The sequence below is a fragment of the Balaenoptera physalus genome, assembly GCF_965194825.1.
Source record: "Balaenoptera physalus genome assembly, chromosome: 16".
In the NCBI taxonomy this organism is placed as follows: Eukaryota; Metazoa; Chordata; class Mammalia; order Artiodactyla; family Balaenopteridae; genus Balaenoptera; species Balaenoptera physalus.
In genome coordinates, this window is record NC_138898.1 from 66286530 (window position 1) to 66311529 (window position 25000).

At 48.1% G+C, this 25000-nt stretch overlaps 1 long non-coding RNA gene across 1 annotated transcript in view; it reads right to left on the reverse strand.

Annotated features, from left to right (window-relative positions):
- Window positions 1–1947: 1947 nt before the first annotated feature.
- LOC309645111 overlaps window positions 1948–25000 on the reverse strand; it is a 31146-nt gene continuing 8093 nt past the window's right edge. The window contains exon 2 of the long non-coding RNA XR_014254746.1: window positions 1948–2341. This is a non-coding gene — a long non-coding RNA (uncharacterized lncRNA). The remainder of the gene's footprint in view (window positions 2342–25000) is intronic.

The following is a 25000-nucleotide window of genomic DNA, read 5'->3' on the forward strand; positions in this document are numbered from 1 at the left end:
AATATCCTGTGATAAACCACAATGTCAAAGAATATATATAAAAAAAGAATGTCTCTATGTGTATAACTGAGTCACTTTGCTGTACAGCAGAGATGGGCACAACATTGTAAATCAACTAGACTTCAATTAAAAAGAAAAAAAGTTAAACAGAGAATTACCATATGACCCAGCAATTCCACACCTGACTATCTACGAAATGAAAGAGTAACGAAAACACACATCCGCATAGACTTCTAGGAGCATGTTCATAGCACCACTGTTCACAATAGCCAAAAAGTGGAAACCACTCAAATGTCCATCACCTCATGAGTGGAGAAACAAAACATGGTCTATTCACACAAAGGAATATTATTCAGCCACAAAAAGGAGTGAATTCTGATACCTGCTACAACACGGATGAACCTCAAAGACACGCTAAGTGAAAAAAGCCAGTCACAAAAGACCACGTATTGTATGATTCCATGTATATAAAATGTCCAGAAAAGGTAAATCTACAGAAACATAAAGTAGATTAGTGGTTGTCTGGAGCTGGGGGGTAGCTATGGGAATGACTGCAAATGGGCACAGGGTTTCTTTTTGGGGTGATGAAAGTGTTGAAAAATTAGACTGTGGTGATGATTGCACAACTCTGTGAATTTACTAAAATTGGTAGAATTGTGCACTTTAAACAAGTGAATTTTGGGGGATGTAAGTAAATCTCAATAAAGCTGTTAAAAAGAAGGCCTCCTGGGACCCAGAGAGGTAGCTGGAGATGCCCTGGACAGACCCGGCCTGTGTGACGCCCCCAGTGGCCTTCCAACTTTTCCTTGTCTGTAAAGCAGGATGAAGGGGCCTCCCTTTTGGGGCGACCGTGAGTGTGGCCCTGCCCAGCTGTCCCCTCCTGCCTCCCAGGCCCTCTAGCTGAGGACAGACCCCAGGGGGAGGCAGGCAGGAGAGCCAAGGGAACAAGGGGCACAGCTGTTTGGGGAATCAGCTCATTTTCATGTTCCCGGAAACACAGCCATAGCTAATCAGCCAGATGGCTTAAGCAACATGAACTGACATGGGAGCCAACTGAGACGAGGGGCCTGGGGCAGGCCCCTCCCCACCCCTACTGTCCCCTGGGGTCACAGACATCAGCAGCGGAACTCCACCCCGCAAGTTCTCGGAGCAGAACAGGAACCCTGTACCTATGAGATGCCAGAGGGCAGAGTGGCACCTCAGTCCCTACCAGCTCAGGGACAACGGGTGTTAGCAGTGTAGACTGGCGGTTACGAGCACAGACCCTGGGCTCAGACAGTTTGGGTTCAAATCCCAGCTTGGCCACCACGTAGCTGTTTGATATCCAGTGAGTTTTATCATTTCTCAGAGCCTCAATGTTCTTTTTTCTTTTTTAAATAAATTTATTTATTTATTTATTTTTGGCTGTGTTGGGTCTTCGTTGCTGTGCACGGGCTTTCTCTAGTTGCAGCGAGCTGGAGCTACTCTTCGTTGCTGTGTGCGGGCTTCTCATTACAGTGGCTTCTGTTGCGGAGCACGGGCTCTAGGCAAGTAGGCTTTAGTAGTTGTGGCTCGCGGGCTCTAGAGTGCAGGCTCAGCAGTTGTGGCCCACGGGCTTAGCTGCTCCACGGTATGTGGGATTTTCCCGGACCAGGGCTCGAACCCGTGTTCCCTGCAGGCGGATTCTTAACCACTGCGCCACCAGGGAAGTCCAGCCTCAATGTTCTTATCCAAAAAATGGCCATAATATTACAGTGCCCGCGTGGTAGACTCTGGCAAGGATTAAAGCAATGGACATGGAACTTTCTGGGATCCTCATCCTCTCTTCACTCTGATCTCCTCCTGACGTCAGAGCTGGTGCATTGCAGGGCCCAGAAGGTGGGGCTGGATGTGAATGGACAAACAGGCCTGAACAGTCCATCAGGCTGTAGAGCTGGACAGAGGGCCGCTTTTCTTCTTAACCCCAGGAACTCTAACAGAGGAGTTAGGAAAACTTGAATGGAACCCTCGGTGGAACAGTCAGGTGATTCCTCAAACAGTTATGCACAGAGTTAACCTATGACCCAGCAATTCCACTCTTAGGTATGTCCCCAAGAGAACTACGTCCACACAAAAACTTGTACATGAATGTTCACTGTAGCCTTATTCATAGGAGCCAAAAAGCAGAAACCACCCAAATGTCCATCAACAGACAAACAGACAAACAAAATGCAGTATATCCATACAACGGAATATCATTCAGCCATAAGAAGTACTGACACGGGCCAGGACATGGATGAACCTTGAAAACGTGATGTTAAATGAAAGCGGCCATTTAGCATCTTCTATGATTCCATTCATGTGAAAGTCCAAATAGGGAAATCTAGGAGACAGAAAGCAGATTGTAGTGTCTGGAGCTGTGGAGAGGGGGGTAGGAGGGCTGATAGCTAATGGGTACCAAGTTTCTTTTTGAGATGTTGAAGGTGTTCTAAAATTGATAGTAGTGATGGTTGCACATATCTGTAAATATACTAAAACCCACTGAACTGTACTTTTAAATGGCTGAAATGTATGATATATGAATTATATTTGAATACAACTATTAAAACAAAAATGGGGGGACTTCCCTGGTGGCGCAGTGGTTAAGAATCTACCTGCCAATGCGGGGGACACGGATTCGAGCCCTGGTCTGGGAAGATCCCACATGCTGCAGAGCAGCTAGGCCCGTGCACCACAACTACTGAGCCTGCGCTCTAGAGCCTGTGAGCCACAACTACTGAGCCCGTGTGCCACAACTACTGAAGTCCTTGCGCCTAGAGCCCGTGCTCTGCAACAAGAGAAGCCACCGCAAGGAGAAGCCCATGCACCACAATGAAGAGTAGCCCCGCTCGCTGCAACTAGAGAAAGCCCGTGGGCAGCAACGAAGACCTAACGCAGCCAAAAATAAATTAACTAATTAAAAAAAAGAAAAAAGAGAATCCTTGAGTTTGGACACTGAAGGACCTTCAAGACCACTGGATCCAACTCTGTCCCCAGAGATGAGCAAAGTGAGGCCGGGAAGGGGAGGGATTTGCCCAGGGTCACCTGGGGCTTCCTGTTGCCTGGGGCCGGAAGGAAGGGTGTGGGTGTGTGTGTGAGATATGCTTAACCTGGGCAGGGTGATGCCAGGGGGACAGGAATGGCGGGCGTCTGTTGGTTGAATATCTGGCAAGCTCTATGCAGACCTCCTAGCCCCTACTCTGATCCTTCGAGCAGTCCAGGGTCCTTCATCTCTGCCAAGATAAAAGGGCAGGAGGGAATTGTGTGGACATCCCTGTGACTGTGTACAGAAGGTAGGCTATGTCCCAGACATGTCAAATAATCCCCTTATTTTATGGGGGAGGGGGTGAAAGAGACTCAGAGGGGTGATGGGGCTCACCTGGCAGGACACAGCCTGGAATGGAACCGGGTTTGTGTGACCCCAGACCCCACAGATGGAAGGGGCACCCTGCTCCCAGGCTGGGATGGGCAGGGGCAGGGCGATTTCTCCACTGAGCTGGCACATCAAGGAACCAGTGTTGGGACAGTGAGTCACAGGAGCCCCTGCACCCAGGCGGGGCCCCGGCAGCCCTCTCCGCCCTGCCCTGGGCCCTCTGCGGTCTCTGTAATAACTGGTGGGGGTGGGGCCTGGGAGCCACCTTGCTCCTGTCTGCTCCCCTCAGAGGCATTTCTGCCCTCACTGTCACCACGGCCTTCGGTGAGTCCCCAGGCTCAGATCCCCTCCTGGGCTTTGGAAGGGGGGCTCTGGGTTGGACGGCTGCTCCCAGGTGCTCCCCCAGCTCCTCAAGGGCCCAAGGTTACATGCCCCCCAGCCCACTGGGATGATCCCATGAACACACATCAAGGCTGCAGCCAAGAGGCAAGAAGGAGGTGTGAGCTTGAAGGTCAAGTCCCCACAAGTGGGCACATCATTTTCATGGGCCTAGATCTTTCTGGAGGTACAGGGAGGCCCTGGGGTGGAGGATGGGTGGAGGAGGACCTCAGGCCACAGGGTGAAGACACTGCCTAGTCCATCCCAGGGGCAGGAGGGGAGAGAGAGGCCTCAGGACACACCAGAGTTGCCCTCGGCTCTGAAGCTAAGAGCCCAGAGGGAGTTCCGGGAAATACAGGCACCTCTCAGATATGCCTTTGCTGCCCCTTCCCAGCCCTGGATCCATCACTAAAGCAGATCCACCAGGCCACTCCGCAGCCTTCAGTGGCTCCCTAGCACCCGGCACTGGGGACAGCACCTCATCCCACAAGACCCACATGTGGGTTTTTTCCCCACATTTTTGTGGGTTTTGTTGGTGATTTTGCTACTTAAGATGGCCTCAAGTATAGTGAAGTGCTGTCTAGTGTTCCTAAGCCCAAGCAGAGGCTGTGATGTGTGTTGTAGAGAAAACGTGTGTTAGATAAGTTTCACTCAGGCATGAGATTTTGTGTTGTTGGCCATGAATTCAATGTTAATGGATCAATAACACATATTAAATAAAAAATCTTTTAAACAGAAACACACATAAAACAAGGTTATATAGTGATTGGTTGACCAAAAGATTGTGACCCAAGGCTCACAGGAACCTAACCCTGTATTTCCTCTAAGAGCCATGGTTCAGTGTTTAAGGTGACCCTACAGAACCTAACTACCATGAATAATGAGAATTGACTGTACTTAAAAACAAAAAGTGGGGAAAAAGCTCTTTCTATAGAAGAATACCAGCTAAAAACATAGAAGGAATGATAGAAAAATCAGTTTTGAAGACTCCAGTGCAATAAGTGATTTGGGTAAGGATCTCTACTGGCTGTGGAAGCCCGTGGTGAAAGGCCATTCGGGTACAGGATACTCACCTGGAGCCAAGACATCACCCCATGGGTTGTCTATTGCACAGGGGACAATAGAGTGTATGTGAAGAAACTGGGAGGCAACACCAAAATCAATAAACTCAGCATCACTGATATAATGATATAAACTGCTAGTGTGAGTTCCCCAGTATGATGCAACAAAACGTCACCCATGGGGTATTCTTGCTTAAAAAGTTGCATCAGAATCCAGTTAAGCCTCTAGGCTTAAGCCTTCCAGGTTATAGGACATACGGGGACAGAGGAACATTAAACAACCTCAGGAGCAGACAATTAGACAATATGAATTTGAGATCATCTATAAGATGAAAGACCTAGATTCTTCTAGAAGTCAATGTCATGGGAGAAAAGAAAGATGGCAGGATGAAAATACACTAAAATACTGAAAAGACAAAACCAAATGCAAGGTGTGAACTGGGTGTGATAGGATCCTGGTTTTAAAAGGCAGCTATGCAATATATTTTTATAGATTGGGACACCTGGGAACATCTGACTGTACACTGAATACTGGATGATATTGAAATTCTGTTAATTTTCTTGGAGCTAATAATGTAGTCATCTCCCATAGTATGGTGCACTTTGTGTCCACACAGGCCTGGGTCCAACTTTTGGGAAAAACACACCAGCTAATATTACTACCACTTTCTGCCAGGCCCTGTGTGAGGGTGCTGTGTACATGGAATCCAGTCGTCCAGTTCTGCATCCTTCTTGCTGGCTGTGTGACCTTGGACAATTTACTTAACCTCTCTGCACCTTATCTGTAACATGGCGGAAAAAATGGTACCAAACTCACATGACCGTTTGAGGAATAAATTAAGACTCTGAAGGGCTTAGCTCAGACTGGCACAAAGCAAGTTCTCAGTAATGTTATAGATTTTTAGCTGCAGAAGAAGCAGGTAATCTTTCTGTAGGCTGCTTTGGGCCAATGACTGAGCACAGTGGCGCTGCTGAGACAGGCCTCTTCCTGAGAGGGAGATTTTATATATATTCTATATTTATGTACATATATATACACAAATCTTCCTCGGTTTACCATAGGGTTACAACCCGATATACCCATCATACATTGAAAATATCGTAAATGGAAAATCCACTTAATCTACTAAACATCATAGCTGAGCCTTACCTACCTTAAACGTGCTCAGGACACTTACATTAGCCCACAGTTGGGCAAAAGCATCTAACAGAGCCTATTTTATAATAAAATTGAGTAACTCACGTAATTTATTGAATAGAGTACTGAAAGTGAAGTACAGAACGGTTGTAAGGGTGTCGGTTGTTTACCCTCGTGATCGCGTGGCTGCCGCTGCCCAGCATCACAAGACAGGAGCGTATCATGTATCGCTCACCCAGGAAAAGATCAAAATTAAAATTCAAAGTATAGTTTCTACTGAATGCGTAGTGCTTTCACACCACTTAAAGTAAACAATTTAGGTCGAACCATCGTAAGTAGAACCATTGTTAAGTTGGGGATTGTCTGTCCGTGAATATATACTAATATATACATACATGCAATTAATATGTGGGACATTTCACCTTGAATTTTAGAGGCCAAGCCTTGCACCTCTGAGCAAGCTCGGGGAGGTGGGCCTTGTCTCCGCCCATTTTGCAGATGAGGAAGCTGAGGGTCAGTGCTGTGTGCCCACTACACACAGGACTGGGGTCCTGGTCAGGGACCTTCCCACTGCCCCTCTTCTCTCTCCTGCTGGACCTGTCGTGTGAACCTGGGGTGGGGGAGGGACACTGGGGCTGCCCAGACTCCCTGGGGGACAGAGAAGAAGATCAGAAGGGGCCCTGGCCTGTCACACACCTCTTTTTTGTTTGTTTCTTGCCAGTTTCTGCCTAAAGTGAAGAAGATAGATGGGCCTGGGCACTGCCTTAGGGGTGTCTGTTCAGCAAAGGCTTCTCCACCCTCTACCACATCTCAGGCACTAGGCTAGACAGAGAGACATGCGGATGTTGCTACACCAGGAGTCCACAGTCCAATACATCCATAAATCCCTGTGTGTAGGAGGTTGTGAAGCCAAACAAGAACATTTTTATATTGAAAGTAGAGCACTGTAGCAGTTTTTACCTGCAGAACTAGCAAGCTACCTGGGAGGAGACCAGGTTTCAGGTGGGTCACGGTGGGGAGGGTGTTCTATTAGTCACACAGCGGAGGGCAAATAAGGGGAACCAGGGGGTGGATGGAGGCATCTTAGAGAACAGGGTTCAGCAAACTATGGCCCCCAGGCCAACACTGGCTCACTTCCTGTTTTTATAAATAAAGTTTTATTGGCACACACCATGCCCATTCATTTACATATTGCCTACGGCTGCTTTTCTGCTACCCTTCCCTCTCTCTCTCTCTCTCATATCAGACTCTTCGTGCCAGACAGCATCCAGGGCATCCTTTCTCCCTCTGGCCATGACCAGGCTCCCTCCCAATCCCCCTGCCCATGGGTTCCTCAGTGACCTGGAAACAGCCGCTGCTCCCTTCATTCCTCCCAGCTTTTTTGTAGCTATTTATGTAGCAAAATCTCAATAAAACGTCTTTTCCCTTAAAAAATAACAGCATAGCTGAACTGCGACAGAGACAGGAAGGCCCACAAAGAAGTTGCCAGAGGTCAGGGCTCTGTCAGTCCTGTTCTCTGCTGCTGTCTCCCCAGCACCGAGCATAGTGTCTAGCCCAGCGTGGGTGGTTATAAAGTGATGTGAAGCTGCTCATAACATCACCTTCTAGTTCTGTTACCGTGAGCCCTTTTCAAGCACTTGTTCAAAGTATCCAACCCTTGACAGAACAGATGACAAAGAGGGGCTGCCTGAGGTGGCCCTCAACCTCTTCTAGCTTTCCTGTCCCTGGTGTGGCTGATCTCCTGCCCTGCCCTTGGCGGCCTGGGGCTGCCCTGCAAGCCCAGCCAGGCCTGTGAATCATCAAGGGCTGACTCACGTACTGTCTAAAAATATATACTGTCTCATGTTGGCGGGCGTTGCTTTGATCACTGTTTGCACTCAATCTGGTCTTTTTCTGCTCAACTTAGAGCCCTGCGCGGGCAAGGTCTGGGTTTTCACCACTCTGGGTCCCCAGGTTCCTCTTCTGTCTACCACCCGCAAAGGCATCTGGGAGGAAGAGCTTGGGTGTTTTGTACAAATTGCGCCCTGCCTCTCATTTACCGTGTGACACTGGGCAAATCACCCAACCACTCTGAGCTCTCATTTTCGTCATCTGTTGCCAGGATGAAACAAGAAAAGGAGGCTCTGCTGATGCACTCTGCTTCTTCCCTACCTGAGTAAGGGGCAGGGTGGGGGGTGATCTGCCCACTGACCCCCAGCTGGGCTTTTCTCTGCCAGTGAAATCATTTGACATCATCTCAACATCCAAGGAAATTGGGAAGCTGAGACGATGCTGAGTTCTGCATCTCAGTGCCAAGCGCTGGGGAAGCTCCGGTTACAGAAAACAAGTGGAAACCACAGGCCCTGGGCTGAACGTGGAACTAATTTGGGAGGCAGTGAGGAACAGCGGAACATAACCCGGAGCCTGAAGGCTGATCTACCCCAAGCCAGGCCACTGTCCAGGTGGAGCATCTGGGGCCCAGTGGAATTCTCCACCTCCTACTTCTCTCTGCAGAGGGCTGGGGCCAGGACAGGGACCCACCTCAGGATGGCCGGGTGGAGATTCAGAGCATGGGCCTTGGAGGTTGGAGCAACTTCAATCGGATCCTGCTTCCTCACTCCATGCTGTGTGACCTGGAGCCTGTGGCCTCACCTCTCTGAGCCTCAGCTGCTACATCTGTGAAGTATGGGAACTAGGGATACCTTCCTCATAGGGTTGCAACATAGAAGGTTTAGCACCGTGCCCAGCACCAATGAAGCCCTCAGTAAGTCAGAAATGTGGAAACAGGACATGGTGGTGGTGGGGTATGGGAGCAAAGACTGGTAATGTCCTCGTTCATGTATTCATTCAACAAACATTTACTGAGCATCTGTTCTGTGCCAGACACAGCTACAGAAGGGAACAAGACAGACCCAGCCCTGTCCCCAAAAGAAAATGAACAAATAATGAATATGTAACTGTAATAATCCTGTGAAGGAAAAGAACAGGGCGCTTGGATGGAGAGTAATGGGGGGGTGGTCAGGGGAAGACTCTGGAAAATCGGCATCTGAGCAGAGAGCTGAAGTGTGAAGTGGATGCAGTGAAAGGAGGATAGGAGGAGGGGGAATTCCAGGCAGCAGGAACAGCATTGCAGAGGCCCCGAGGCAGGAGAGAACTGAGGGGATGGGGGAGGGGGTTAGAGATTCACCAGGGTCGGGCCGTAGTCAGGATTTTGGATTTTATTCCAACAGTCCTGGGAGTGGAGCTGGGGCCCGACAGCATCATAAGCGCTCCCTCTCGGGGGAGGCTCTCTCTCTGGAGTGCAGGGCTGGTCCAGGTGCCCGCACACAGGCAGCACGTCCCGAGGCCAGATGTAGAAACTGCCAAGCCTCCCCTAAAGGGCAGGGTGAGGCCCACAAACCACCTCGGGGCCTCGGTGGCCAAAGACCAAGAATGGACTGGGGTGGGAGGGGTCAGCTCAAGACGGTAGACTGAAGGAAACTTAGGGATTCCCCCTCCATCCTACAGAGGATGAAACAGACACAGAGGGAAGAAGTGACTTGCCCAGGGTCGCATGATGTGTTAGTCCCATTCTTATATCCATCCGTGTAGAAATGATTTGCTGAGCACCTACGATGTGCCACGCCCTGTGATAAGCTCGAAGAATACGGGGGGTACATAGTAAGACATGGTCATTGTCCTAAGGTTTCCCACACTCCCGAGACAAGGACATTTAAACTGAGAGCTGCAGCCAAGCCCAGAGCTGCCTGCTCCCCAAATCCTCCACCTCCCAGTTCAGTTCTGGTTTTACCACCTGCCCCTCCTCCAGGCCTGCTGATTTGGGGGTTTTGTTCGGAGGCAAACAGTTCACATCTTCCCTCTCCCCAGATACACTCCTGGACACTGCCTGGTCCTCCTGCCTTATCTTCAGGATCCTTGGGCTAGGCAGTAGAGTCAGGGAAATAATGCCTCCTGGACAGAAGGACAAATGGAAAGACAGATTAAAAAAGTGAGCCTCTCATTAAAAAGTCTACAAATAGGGACTTCCCTGGTGGCACAGTGGTTAAGAATCCACCTGCCAATGCAGGGGACACGGGCTCGATCCCTGGTCCGGGAAAACCCCACGTGCCGCGGAGCAACTAAGCCCGTGCACCACAACTACTGAGCCTGTGCTCTAGAGCCCGTGAGCCACAACTACTGAAGCCCACACGCCTAGAGCTTGTACTCCGCAACAAAGAGAAGCCACCGCAATGAGAAGCCCGCGCACTGCAACGAAGACCCAAGGCAGCCAAAAATAAATAAACAAATTTATTTTTGAAAAAGCCTACGAATAATAAATGCTGGAGAGGGTGTGGAGAAAAGGGAACCCTCCTACACTGTCAGTGGGAATGTAAATTGGTACAGCCACTGTGGAGAACAGTACGGAGGTTCCTTAAAATACTTTAGTTGCCATATGATCCAGCAATCCCACTCCTGGGCATATATCCAGAGAAAACTCTAATTCGGAAAGATACATGCACCCCAATGTTCATAGCAGCACTATTCGCAATAGCCAACACATGGAAGCAACCCGAATGTCCATCGACAGCTGAATGGATAAAGAAGAGGTGGTATATATATACAATGGAATATTACTCAGCCATAAAAAAAGAATAAAATAATGCCATTTGCAGCAACATGGATGGACCTAGAGATTATCATACTAAGTGAAGCAAATTAGAGAAAGACAAATACCATGATATCACTTATGTGTGGAATCTAAAATATGATACAAGTGAACTTATTTGCAAAACAGAAACAGACTCACGGACGTAGAAAAATTTATGGTTACCAGAGGGGAAAGGGGGTGTGGGAGGGATAAATTAGGAGTCTGGGATTAGCAAATACAAACTACTATATATAAAATACATAAACAAGGTCCTACTATATAGCATAGGGAGCTATATTCAATATCCTGTAATAAGCCATAATGGAAAAAAATAAGAATAAAGAATAAGAACATATATATAAAACTGAATCACTCTGCCGTAGACCAGAAACTAACACAACATTGTAAATCAACTATACTTCGATAAAATTAAATTTTTTTAAAAAAGCAAGCCTCTCACCATTCACCCCACCTCACGCCACTTCTCTACTGGGGGTGTCACCCAGGATCCCCCCCAGTGGGAGCCTGACCCACCCCCAGCTCTCTAGACACAGTGCACAGATTCTCCTGAATCTTGAACAGCTAAGCAGCTGTCCCCTGACCTGACCCAGGGGTGATGTCAACTTTGCCCTTGGAAGGAGGTCCCAAAGGGAGGGGCATTTAAGGCACGAGTGGAGAGGTGGGAGAGGCACCAGAATGGACGCTGGGTAGGTGGCAAGGAGCCAGGCTGCCTGTCTCTCGAAAGCCCTGTGAGCTGGGCAGCGGCAGGCTGGGTGGGTGGATTGGAGCCCCTGTTCCAAGACGTCTGCCTCAGCTGCCGGGCCCCGACCAGGCAGGTCAGCACAGGTGCGGGATGAGCTGGCCCTGGGTGCAAAGCATCTCTGCTAGAGGATTCCGGCATGGGCAGTACACACCTGGGCCATCTCCTCCTTCTCCCCCTCTCCCCTGCCCCCCCAGCAAAACAGGAGCTCCTGGGCTCCCACTCTGTGCCACTGTCCCTCCCTCAGACCCATGGTCCAAGTTCAGGGGCAACAGGAAGTCATGGTGATAACCAACCATCCCCAGTTTGGGACTCAGGGATTTCCTGGGACATGGGAATTTTGGTGCTAAAACCAGGACAGTCCTGGACAACCCAGGACCTTTGGTTACCCTACCAATTGCCCACTCAGTGAGATTTGAGGGTATCCAGAAGATTCCTGATTCCCAGATGATCCCACCTCTTGTATTCCTCTACCACAGGCACCTAGAATTCCACTATTACAGAGGAAGATTTCCTAAAGTTGTTCAACTGCACTGGTAATCAGAAAAGGCAAATTGAAATAATGAGATACGATTTTTTTTTTTCTCCTAAGATTGGCCCAAATGAAAACGTTCACTAATACCAAGTTGGGAAATGACCCTTCCAGTGATAAACAATACAGACCTTCAGGAGGGCAGGTGAGGTATTCACTGCTACAGCCCAGCAACCCTGCTTCTGGGGGTTTCCCTAGAAGAACATTTGCCCAAGGAGCCATGGGAAAGGATGCGTGCTGGGAATGAGCTCCTGACACAGATGAACCTTGAACACGTGATGCAAAGTGAAAGCAACCCAATGCATGGGCCACATGGCATGATTCCATTTATATGAAATAGGTCAGAATAGGTCAATCCATAGAGACAGAAAGCAGGTTAGTGGTTGCCGGGGCCTGGGGGCTGGGGGGATGGGGGAGCTTAATGGGTACAGGTTTTTTGGGGAGGGTGATAAAAAAACATTTGTGAACTAGATAGAGGTGGCTGAACTGTTCACTTTCAAACAGTTAATTTTCTTATGTGAATTTCCAAAAAAGTGTCTTGTTAATAATACTGAGACCCAGAAGCCACCTGAATGTCACTCAGGGGGCATCTTGGGTCTCTGGTACAGAGGCTGAGAGAGGGAGGTGGGGAAGGGAAGTGGGAAGACCTCCAGCTTAACCTGTGCTGTGGCCTGGTCTCCACGTGCAAGTGTCCAAGGCCTAGGCTTGCAGGGCAGGTGCAGAGGAGCCCCTCAGGGTGGGGTGGTTACTGCCTGACCTGCTGGGGCCTGGCTACCTCCGTCTCTCCTTATTCCACAATCCGTCTGGGCCAATCAGTTCAGCCCCGCCTACCAGACTGGTGGGCTCTTGGAGCCCATTACCCAGGAGATAACCAAAGAGGACTCTCCATCAAAACTTTGCATGAAGTATCTACAAGTAAAAGGATATGGCGTCTAGCGCAGACGTAGAGAATGGACTTGAGGACACGGGGAGGGGGAAGGGTAAGCTGGGGTGAAGTGAGGGAGTGGCATGGACATATATACACTACCAAATGTAAGACAGATAGCTAGTGGGAAGCAGCTGCATAGCACTCGGTGCTTTGTGACCACCTAGAGGGGTGGGATAGGGAGGGTGGGAGGGAGACACAAGAGGGAGGGGATTATGGGGATATGTGTATATGTATAGCTGATGCACTTTGTTATACAGCAGAAACTAACACACCACTGTAAAGCAATTATACTCCAATAAAGATGTTAAAAAAAAAAAAGAAATGCTGCCTCTAGTCCTCGGAGGTTTAGGGCCACTTCAGGGACTCCCAGATTCTGGGGGAACACCTGGTCACCCAGCTTTTCCTGGGGGCTGGCAGAGGCTCCTGCCTGCTTGTTGGTGCTAGGGCCTCTCAGCCCCTTTGGTCATTCCTTCACTGGTCCAGCAACTCTCCTCTCTGTGCCAGGCCCTGTGCTGGGTGCCAGGAGCCCACGCATTGAATCTAACAGGTCTTTGCTTTTAAGGAACCCCCTCCAGTTCCAATCCAGTGGAATAAATGCTCCAAGTTAACTGAACCCAGAGCCCAGAGCAGCAAAGCCTGAGAAAGCCAGGCTGGTTAGGAAGCCGGCTCCATGGCCAGGCCTCGGGACGCTGGCTCCCCACTGGGCCCAGAGGAGCTGGGGCCTCAGCACAGGGCAGCCCTGGAGTCGGCAGCCCTTTCTCCCTCCTCAGGGAGCCAGCATGAACCCCCAGCCCTATGAGGGCAGAAGCCCCTCGGCGGGTCTGCAGCTGCTACAGCGAAAGGCAAAGCGATGCAGATATTCCCTCAAGGGAAGAGCAAAGGCAAGAAAGGGAATACAAGTGATCTCCTCCCCCAGGAGCTGGGCTGGGCCGAGATCCAGTGCCCTGAATCAGAACACCTCCGAGTGGCCCCTACAGTTTAGCGATCCGATTCCGCCCTCCCCCATTTGGCCACCCACACAACTGCGTTCTCCTTAGTGAGGCCCGGACCTGGAGTTATGCTTGGGGTCTCAGTTCAGAGCCTCAGGAGGGAGGCCCCATCATGATTCCCCACTGGGTAGAAGGGTCACCCAGAGCCAGCCCCCAGCCACCAAGGTCGGTAATGGTGACCACCCACAGGGTAAGCCACGTCACACACATCTTCTCATTGAAGCCCCACCACGCCTTGAGGAAGGAAAAGCATTCTCTCCATTCTATGAGCAGGAAACTGAAGGTCGGAGAGGTTCAATACTTTGCCTGAAACAAGTCAGTGGGTGGATGGCCGAGCCAGCACTCAACAAACAACAACAACAACGACACTCATAATAATAGTAAGAGCAGCTCTAGCGTTCTCCTATCGCTGCTGCAACAATTACCACAAACTTAGTGACTTAAAATAAGACAAATGTGTTCTTACAGTTCTGGAGGTCGGAAGGCTAAAATCAAGATGTCCGCAGAGCTGCACGCCTCCTGGGAGCCCCAAGGGAGAATCCGTTTCCCTGCCTTTTCCAGCTTCTAGCCTCTGCACGGCCGCTTCCTCCCTCTTCAACTTCTGCTTCCCCCATCACAGCTTCTTCTCCTTTGATCCCCCTACTTCTTCTTAGAAGGACGCTTGTGATGACATGATTGGGCCCACCGGCGCAGCCCAGGTGTATATCCTTCACCTCATCTGCATCGCCCCTTTAACTGTGTAACTGACAAAGTCACAGGTTCTGGGAATTAGGATGAAGTAATCAGCCTACCCGCAGCAGATAAGATCTATTGAGCTCTTACTAAGCGGCCCTGTGCTTAGCATTTTACGTGCATCATTTTAGGGCAGCACGCCTCACACTTTAACAGGGGCAGGCATCTCCAGGGAATGTTGTTAAAATGCAGATTCTGGTTCAGGAGCTCTGGATTTCCAACAGGCATCCAGGTGGTGCTGATGCCGTAGTCCAGAAATCATACTGTGAACAGCAAGATTCTAGAAGAGGAGCCGACAAACTTTTTCCATGAAGGACCTGAGAGTAACCATGCTCAGCTTTGCAGGCCCTGTGGTCTCTGTTGTGATGGCTACAGCCCCAAGGCAGCCACAGATAATACAAGAACAAATCGGCATGGCTGTGTGCCAACAAAACTTTACTTATGGACACTGAAAATATAGCTTTCCCGTGTCATAAATTTTTTTTTTAAATTTTCAACCATTTAAAAATGCAAGAACCATTCTTGGTTTACAGTCTGTGCAAAAACAGATGCCTGGCCAGATCTGACCCTTGGGCTGTAGTCTGTAAAACCCTGATCTGGAATATCTGTTCCAAGAGAGCATGTATTTCTGCCTTCTTTTATTTGCCGTGGTATCCCTTGCATCTGGAAGAGTGCCTGGCACCTAGTAGTTGCTCATAAAATATCTGTTGAAAAACAGACATGTAGACACAGAGAACAAAACAGTAGGGTTACCAGAAGGGAAGGCAGGGAGGTAGGGGCGGCGCGAAATGGGTAAAGGGGATCCGTGACAGTGCAGTGACCTATGGAAACTAAACTGTTGGTGGTGAGCATGCTGTAGGGACCCAGAAGTAGAAAAATATGAAACATATTATGTAATAAACCAATGTTATCTCAATTAAAACTAAAATAGAAAATATTTTATAGATAAACTATAAAAATGTTACAAAAATCCTAACTCCAAAAAGTAAAAAAAAATAATAATAATAAAATTAATTTGTTGAATGAAAGAGTAAATCATCTCATTCAATTCTCACAGCTACTTTACCGAGGAGGTATAATTCGGAACTCTGTTTACAGAGGTGGAGCAGATGAAAGTAATTTCTCTGGATCTATTGATAGAAGAAAAGGCATGGAGGTGGCATGTCCTGGGCCACGCAGCTGGCCTCCTGGAGAAGCCAAAACCCCTCTGGCCCAGCCTGTGTCCTTCCCTGCAGCCAGGGCCACAGAACTGCCTGCCTCTCCAGCTCCTGCAGGGAAAGTTCTGCTCCCCAAACCGCAGGTCTGGCGCCCTCCACACATCTTCAGCCGGGTCTTGCCGAGCTCTCACAGAGCCATGAGAGGCAGAGTGAAAGTCTCGGCTTTGCTGGTTGGGAACGGCGAACACCTGGCACTTCCAGCCTGCGCCACCAGGCACAAGCTCCACCAGGTCAGAGGATGCTGGCCGAGGCTCTGGGCAGGTCAGAGCCTGGCAAACACATTTCCTTCAGGGGCCAAAACTGGTAACACAAAAAACATGTGAAATGGGAACGGGTAGGGCTGAAACCATAGGCGCCAAATCGCTACTACTGCCATGAGCAGTGACACCTGGCCAGTTCTGGGGCTTTTTAAAGGCTTCTGTGGCCAAGACAACACATCAGAGACCCATATGGCTTGAAGCTGCCGGGGGTGTCTCCCCTCAATTTTACAGAGAGTACCTCTTACCCCAGGACCTTTGCCGATGCTGTTCCCGCAGCCTGAAATGCTCTTCCCATTTCATTAGTTAACTCCTTCTGGAACTTCGAGTCCCAGACAACCCTTCCCCAACACAGGCACGTGGCACGTCCCTTGTCACACCAGCAATTACACATTTGTGTGATGAGTTGATTGCTGTCTATCTACTCTTGTATCCATTCCCCTAGGGCTGCTGTAACAAATCACCGCAATCTTGGTGACCTAAAACAACAGAAATGTATTCTCTGACAGTTCTGGAGGCCGGAAGTCCAAGATCAAGGCGTCAGCAGGACTGGCCCCTCCTGGAGGCTCTAGGGGAGAATCCATCCTATGCCTCTCCTTGGCGTTCCTCAGCTTGTAGACCCATCCCTCTGATCTTTCTGTCTTCACATGGCCTTTCCCTGTGAGCTTCTCTTCTGTGTCTGAGTGTCTCAAATATCCCTCTCCCCTTCCTTCCTTCCTCCCTCCCTCCCTCCCTTCCATTCTTTTTTGCCACACAGGGCAGTTTGCAGGATCTTAGTTCCCCAACCAGGAACCCAGGCCGATGGCAGTGAAAGCAGCAAGTCCTAACCACTGGACCGCCAGGGAATTCCCTCCTTTTTCTTATAAGTACACGTCATTGAATTTAGGGCCCACCTTAAATCCAGAATGATTCCATCCCAAGATCTTTAACTTCATTACATCTGCAAAGACCTATTTCCCTATAAGGTCACATTCGCAGCTGCCTGGGACTTGGGCATGTCTTTTTGGGAGGCCACTGTCCAACCCACAGCAATCCTTCTAGACTGTGAACTCCATGAGGACAGAGACAACGTCAACTTTTTCCACCAGTTTATCCCTGGTACCTGCCGCATGGCCTCATACACCTTCGATGCTCAGAAAAGATTTGTCAAAGGCAAGACTGGCTCTGTAACTTGTGGAGACCAGCAAAAAACGAAAATGCAGGGCTCCTTGTTTGAAAATTATGAATTCCAAGATTGGTGACAGCAGAGCATTCAATCTAGCGTGGGGTCCTTCTCAGCGGGGGACCCTGCCCTGGTCAAGGGAATGATGAATATTGAAGATTACTTACCCTGCCAGTCACCCTGGGGAATGGCTGGTGAAACCATCTCCAGTCCAAGCCCCAGGCACCAAACCCCAAGTTCTGTCCATTTTTCAGATGGGGAACTGAGGCCTGAGAAGTTAAGGCTGCATGAGATCAGATGAAGCCGAGCCAGGACCTGGGTCTCCTGACCCCCGGTCCCTTCCTCCCACCTGGCCTCTCCGATGACTCTCTAGTGGGAGTGTCCCACGCTCAACCCACTCAGTGCCACTCAGCGCTGGCCCCCTCACAAGTTTGGGGACACTTCAGAACATGTGCAGTGGGGCCACTGAAGGACCAGAAGAAAAAAGGTTGTGGGAACTTTGCCCACAATTTAAATTAATCACAGGCTTGGCCCGAGCCTTTGTGTCAATCCGATGAACATTTGACGGATGTCACCCTGGAGCTGGCTGGGGTCACCTGCAACAGCCTGTCCCCTTTCGTCTTCACATCTGTCCTATGGGGGAAGTGCTGCCTGACCCCCATCTTACAAATGGGAGGCTCAAGTTCAGGGTAAAGTGCTGCCCGAGGTCACTGCTGTTTGCACTCGGCTCCCTCTGACTCCAGGACCCAAGGACCTCTCAGCTCATAACCTCTTAACAAGAACCCTGACACCTGTGCTATAACCCCACGCAGCCTTGCAAGGAGGATACTATCGTTACCCCCCCCCCCCATCTTTTAGACAAGGAATCTGAAGCACAGAGCAGTGCCTTGCCCAGGGTCACATAGACAGCAGGCGGCCGATCTGAATTTAAACCCAAGCAGTAAGCTCCCCGAGTCCTTGCTGCTAACTGCTCGGCAATGCCGCTCGGTAGCCTCAGGTGGGATCCTGAGCAGGGGCCAGGCAAGGGCGATGTTAAAGGGAGATGCTGCTCCCATCTGCAGAGGACCCTGATCCGCCAGGTGAGGGGGTGTGCAGGGGTCAGCCTTCCCCACTGGCACCCCCTCCAAGGTGAGTCCGCTGCCGCGGAGAGGGCACGGAACAGGGAAGCCGCCGGCCGCACTGGTGCAGCTGGCGTAGGACCTGCCGTCTACACGCCTGGGACTTACCCTCTCTTGGAGCCTCAGCTTATAAAGCGGGGACAACTGTAGCACGCGCCCCCCGCCACGTTATGAGGATCAGACAGTTCGTAAAGCACCAGGCACAAATCGGCACACGATAAAGGCTTAAAAACATGCCTATGGGTTGGGACTTACCTGGTGGTCCAGCGGTTAAGACTTTGCCTTCCAATGCAGGTGGCGGGGGTTCGATCCCTGATCAGGGAGATAAGATCCCACATGCCTCGGGGCCAAAAAATGAAAACATAAAACAGAAGCAATATTGTAACAAATTCAATAAAGACTTTAAAAATGGACCACATCAAAAAGATGTTTAAAAAAAAACAAACGCCTATGGGCATAAAGGACACAGTCCCCCCCGCCTGCTCCCAAGGAGCTAAAACCATCCCCAGCCCTATCGAGAGGCACCACCCTTCCTGGCTTGCCCAGAACCGAGGGGTTCCCGGGATGCAGAGTTTTCAGTGCTAAAACCAGACAGTCCTGGGCACACAGGGACCCGTTGGTCACCGTAGCTCTAGCTGCCCGAGGTCACTGGCTCAGTAGAGCCCTCTCTGGGCTTTCGGTCTTGGAGCAGCTGGCGAGGAGGGGAGTGAGGACCATGCTGACCACTGATGTCCTGAGGGAGATGAGAGGCTGGGCTCTGGGGCTGGGGAAGGGCCTTCCCTTTGAAGTGGTCCCAGCTGCAAACACAATGTGGCCTTTTCTGCTAAAGTCTTTCATCAGCCGAGAATTCCTTCTCCTCCTGGAAGGGGGCCAGTTTCCCATTTGAAGTCCTTGGGGTGGGACAAGAACGCTGTGGGCTCAGGAAGGCCCTGTGTTAGATTCCCGCTACTGTAACAAAGTATCACAAACTGGGCAGCTTATAATAACGGAAAACTTATTCTATCACAACTCTGGAGGCTAGAAGTCCAAAATCAAGGTGTCGGCAGGGCCATGCTCCCTCTGAAAGCTCTAGGAGAGAATCCTTCCTTGCCTCTTCCCAGCTTCTGGTGCTGCTGGCAATGCCTGGTGTCCTTGGCTTGTGGCAGCCTCACTCCAGTCTCTACCTCCTTCATCACACGGCCTTCTCCCTGTGTGCATCTGTGTCCAAATTTCCCTTTTCACATAAAGACAGTGGACATTGGATTTAGGGCCTGTATTAATCCAGTATGATCTCACCGTAACCTGATTACATCTGCAAAGACCCTATTTCCAAATAAGGTCATATTCATAGGTTCTGAGTGGACACAAATTTGGGGGGCATACTATTCAACCCAGTAGAGACCTCCCCCCGAGGCAGGGGATCCACCTGTACCATGCCTGGAAGGTGAGGCAGGGCCTGGGCCCCAAGTGCTGAAACACCCTCACCCACTCCACTTCCTCAGCCTATGCTGGGGTGAAGGTAGGTGAACCTGGGCAGGAGGAGGTGGAACAATTTATTAAGGACCCCAGTGGCCCGGCCAGGAGCTGATGGTGAAGGATGCTGCAGTGGCACTTGATGTTGTAGTCTGCCTGGCCTCCTGTCCTCCTCTTCCTGGCAACAGGGCCTGGATTTTCCTTTGAAGATTCGCCCCTCCCCCACTCTCAATTCACAAGGTTTGGGTAGAGATGAAGCCATTCCTAGTTCAGAGGATGGCCATGGGTCCCAGGCCCGGCCAATCAAAGCAGTGCATTCCACTCAACACAGTGATTGGCTCAGGACTGGACAGGCGACCCAATCAGCAGCACCAACAAGACTCAACCTGGACTTCTGTTGCAGCTTACCCCTGGGAAACTGAAAACTTGGGCAGCCATCTTGCCACTATAAGGAGAGAATGTGCACTTGAATGAAACCACCACAGAGAAAACTAGATTCACAAGACACTGAAAGGGATTCCTGATGCCACGTTTGAGTACCTAGATCCAGCCGTTCCTGAAGCCACAGCTCCATCTGCATTTTTCAGTAACATGGGCCAATTGGTACCCTTTTACTGAAGCCAGTTTGAATTGGTTTTCCATCAGGGACAAGGGAAAGAGAACCGACACGTGGTGTCGAAGCACACTGGACCTCAGTACCAAACTGAGGTTCAGTATCGTTGGGCAACTTTCCCAAGGTCATTGCTTTCACTTTATAGCAGGTACTGTGCTAGGCAAAGCTGGTCCCTCCTTAATGGGCGATAAAGAACAATTACAGTGTCAAGGGGCAAGGCCAGTTTGAGCATTTCAGTCCGCAAGCACACGCAGGAAGGTGAACCCCAAGAAGGGAACACTTCCCTCTAGGATGCTGGAGGGAAGAGTTTTGGGGTGAGGGGAGACACAAGTGGGCATGGTGGAGGGAAGTTTCGAAAGGGCCTGGGGCCTTACAGAGCCCCCTGAGAGGAGATGGGGGGTGAGGGCCCTCAATACTAGGAACACGGCTCTTTCTGGAGCCTGGGAGAGACCCTGGTCCCCAAGCTTGCCTCACAAGCAGTGGAGCTGCCACCTTTGAGGGCTCCTGATGCTTGGGTCAGAGCACAGAGCAGTCTCAGTGTGGATTCAGGATGGGAGGGCATTTCTGTACATGTCTGACCCCATTTGCTCCTGAGACTTTCTCCTAAATCTGAGGAGCAAAGGTGGGAAGCCCCAGTACTGAACAGATGGTGGCTCACAACACGTTCTATTTGATTGAGAGGAGTAAATAATTGTGACATTTTGTTCATGCTACCCAAAGCCATCTATAGGTAGATTCAATGCAATCTCTCTATCACGGTTCCAGTGGCATTTTCCACAGACATAGAAAAAGAAGGTCCTAAAATTTGTATGGAACCACAAAAGACCCCAAAATAGCCAAAGCAATCCTGAGAAAGACGAACAAAGCTGGAAGCATAACACTTCCTGATTTCAAACTATATTACAAAGCTATAGTATCAAAACAGTATGGTTTTGGCAAAAAAGAGACACATAGACCAATGGAACAGAATCAAGAGCCCAGAAATAAACCCTCTCATATATTTGACAAGACTACTCAATGGGGAAAGGATAATCTCTTCAACAAATGGTGTTGGGAAAACTGGATAACCATATGCAAAAGAATGAAATTGGATCCTTATCTTACTCACAAAACTTAACTCTAAATGGATTAAAGGCAAACGTGGCTTCCCTGGTGGCGCAGTGGTTGAGACTCTGCCTGCCAATGCAGGGGACACGGGTTCGAGCCGTGGTCTGGGAAGATCCCACATGCCGCGAAGCAACTGGGCCCGTGAGCCACAGTTACTGAGCCTGCGCGTCTGGAGCCTGTGCTCCGCAACAAGAGAGGCCGTGATAGTGAGAGGCCTGTGCACCGCGATGAAGAGTGGCCCCTGCTCTCCGCAACTAGGGAAAGCCCTCGCATAGAAACGAAGACACAACACAGCCATAAATAAATAAATAAATATTAAAGACAAACGTAAGAACTGAAACCATAAAATTCCTAGAGGAAAACATAGGGAAAAACTCCTTGACATTGCTCCTGGCAATGATTTTTTTGGAAATGATATTAAAAGCACAAGCAAGAAAAGCAAAAATTAGTTAAGTAGGACTACATCACACTAAAAAGCTTCTGCACAGCAAAAGAAAGATGAACAAAAGGAAAAGACAACCTATGAAATGGGAGAAAATAGTTGCAAATGATAGATCTGATAAGTGGTTAATATCCAAAACATATACAAACTCATACAAATCAATAGTAAAACAAGTGAAAAACAATTTGATTTTAAAATGGGTGAAGGGGACTTCCCTGGTGGTCCAGTGGTTAAGACTCTATGTTCCCAATGCAGGAGGCCCAGGTTCGATCCCTGGTCAGGGAACTAGATCCCGCCTCCTGCAACTAAAGATCCCGCATGCCACAACTAAGACCCAGTGCAGCCAAAAAAATAAATAAATATTTTTAAAAAAATGAGTGGAGGAACTGAATAGACATTTTTCCAAAGAAGACATTCAAAAGGTCACAGGTACATGAAAAGGTGCTCAACATCACTTGTCATCAGGTAAATGTAAATCAAAACCACAATGAGCTACCACCTCACACCTGTTAGGATGGATATCATCAAAAATGTAAGAGATAACAAGTGTTGGGGAGGATGCGGAGAACGGGGAACCCTTGTGCGCTGTTGGTGGGAATGTAAATTGGTGCAGCCACCATGGAAAACAGTATGGAGGCTCCTCAAAAAATTAAGAATAGAACTACCACACGATCCAGCAATCTCATTTCAAAAGAAATGAAAACATCTGCCCTCCCATGTTCATCACAGCATTAGTCATAATTGCCAAGATATGGAAAAAAACGGAAGCATCCATCAACAGATGAATGGAAAAAGATGATTTGGTTTATATGTATATATATACAATGGAACATGATTCAACCATGATTCAACATGAGAAATAAGGAAATCCTGCCATTTGTCACAACATGGATGAAACTTGAGGGCATTATGCTCAGTGAAATAAGTCAGACAGAGGAAGACAGATACTTCACGATATCACTTACATGTGGAATCTAAAAAAGCTGAACTCACTGAAACAGAGGGTAAGAATTGTGATTACCGGGGGCTGGGAGTTGGGGGAAATGGGGAGATGGCCAAAGGTTATGCTTCCAGTTATAAGATGAGTAAGTTCTGGGGATCTAATGTACAGCACGGTGATTATAGTTAATAATACTGTGTTATATACTTGTAAGTTGCTAAGAGAGAAAATCTTAAATATTCTCACCACAAAAAAGGGATGGTAATTATGCGACGTGATGCAGGTGTTAGCTAATACTACGATGGCATAATCATTCTGCAATATAAGTGTATCAAATCAACGTTGTACACTTTAAGCTTACACAATGTTATGTGTCAATTACATGTCAATAAAACTGGAAAATTTTTTAAATTAAAACCATAAACAAGACGAAAAGACAACCCTCAGAATGGGAGAAAATATTTGCAAATGAATCAACGGACAAAGGATTAATCTCCAAAATATATAAACAGCTCATTCAGCTCAATATCAAAGAAACAAACACCCCAATCCAAAAATGGGCAGAAGACCTAAATAGACATTTCTCCAAAGAAGACATACAGACGGCCACGAAGCACATGAAAAGATGCTCAACATCACTAATTATTAGAGAAATGCAAATCAAAACTACAATGAGGTATCACCTCACTCCTGTTAGAATGGGCATCATCAGAAAATCTACAAACAACAAATGCTGGAGAGGGTGTGGAGAAAAGGGAACCCTCTTGCACTGTTGGTGGGAATGTAAATTGATAGAGCCACTATGGAGAACAATATGGAGGTTCCTTAAAAAACTAAAAATAGAATTACCATATGACCCAGCAATCCCACTACTGGGCATATACCCAGAGAAAACCGTAATTCAAAAAGACACATGCACCCGAATGTTCATTGCAGCACTATTTACAATAGCCAGGTCATGGAAGCAACCTAAATGCCCATCAACAGACGAATGGATAAAGAAGTTGTGGTACATATATACAATGGAATATTACTCAGCCATAAAAAGGAACGAAATTGAGTCATTTGTTGAGACGTGGATGGATCTAGAGACTGTCATACAGAGTGAAGTAAGTCAGAAAGAGAAAAACAAATATCATATATTAATGCATGTATGTGGAACCTAGAAAAATGGTACAGATGAGCCAGTTTGCAGGGCAGAAGTTGAGACACAGATGTAGAGAATGGACATATGGACACCAAGGGGGGAAAACTGCGGTGAGGTGGGGATGGTGGTGTGCTGAATTGGGCGATTGGGATTGACATGTATACACTGATGTGTATAAAATCGATGCCTAATAAGAACCTGCAGTATAAAAAAACAAACAAAACAACTAATACTAAACTTTCATTGGGTTATTTGTATGGAAATATGTTAATATAAATGTTTCAGACATTACATGAAATTTCTAAAAATCTTATATTTGTATTTGTATGGAAATATGTATGGAAATATGTTAATATAAATGTTTCAGACATTACATGAAATTTCTAAAAATCTTATATTTGTATTTGTATGGAAATATGTATGGAAATATGTTAATATAAATGTTTCAGACATTACATGAAATTTCTAAAAATCTTATATGTTCTGGTATAATGTTATAAGTAATAATCCTAGTTATTACTTTAAAATGTATATTTCAGAAATAACTAATTTTCTTGTCAACTGCATTATTATGAACTTTCATCAAATCTTTAACCGTGGTCATTTTTAAGTCTTTTGTCATTTACAGACAGTTCTGGGTGTACTCTGATGATTTTGCAAATATGTTCCTATAAAAGGGTTTCATCTTCAAGAAATTCATGGAAAAGACTCTGACAAGTACAGGTTTCTGGTAACTGACTGTACTGCTGAACTGAATGAATAAGCATTTTCAGAACTCTGATGAAAAACTGATGAACTCATAAAAGTGCTAACAAAAGATCAAGATGAAAAAAAACAATTAATTACATGGGACTGAGTGAACTGATGAGGATGAGTATAATTTTTGTGACTTTCTGTCTGAATTAAAAAAAAAAAAATCCCACAAGGACTCAGAGGCAAAGAATATACAAATCAATTTTCACTGCAAAGTAAAGGAGCTGTTACAGTGGAGGATTACTGGACTGAATGTCAATATTATGACATAGTATGAGTGTGTTTCATGTTTGGTAAT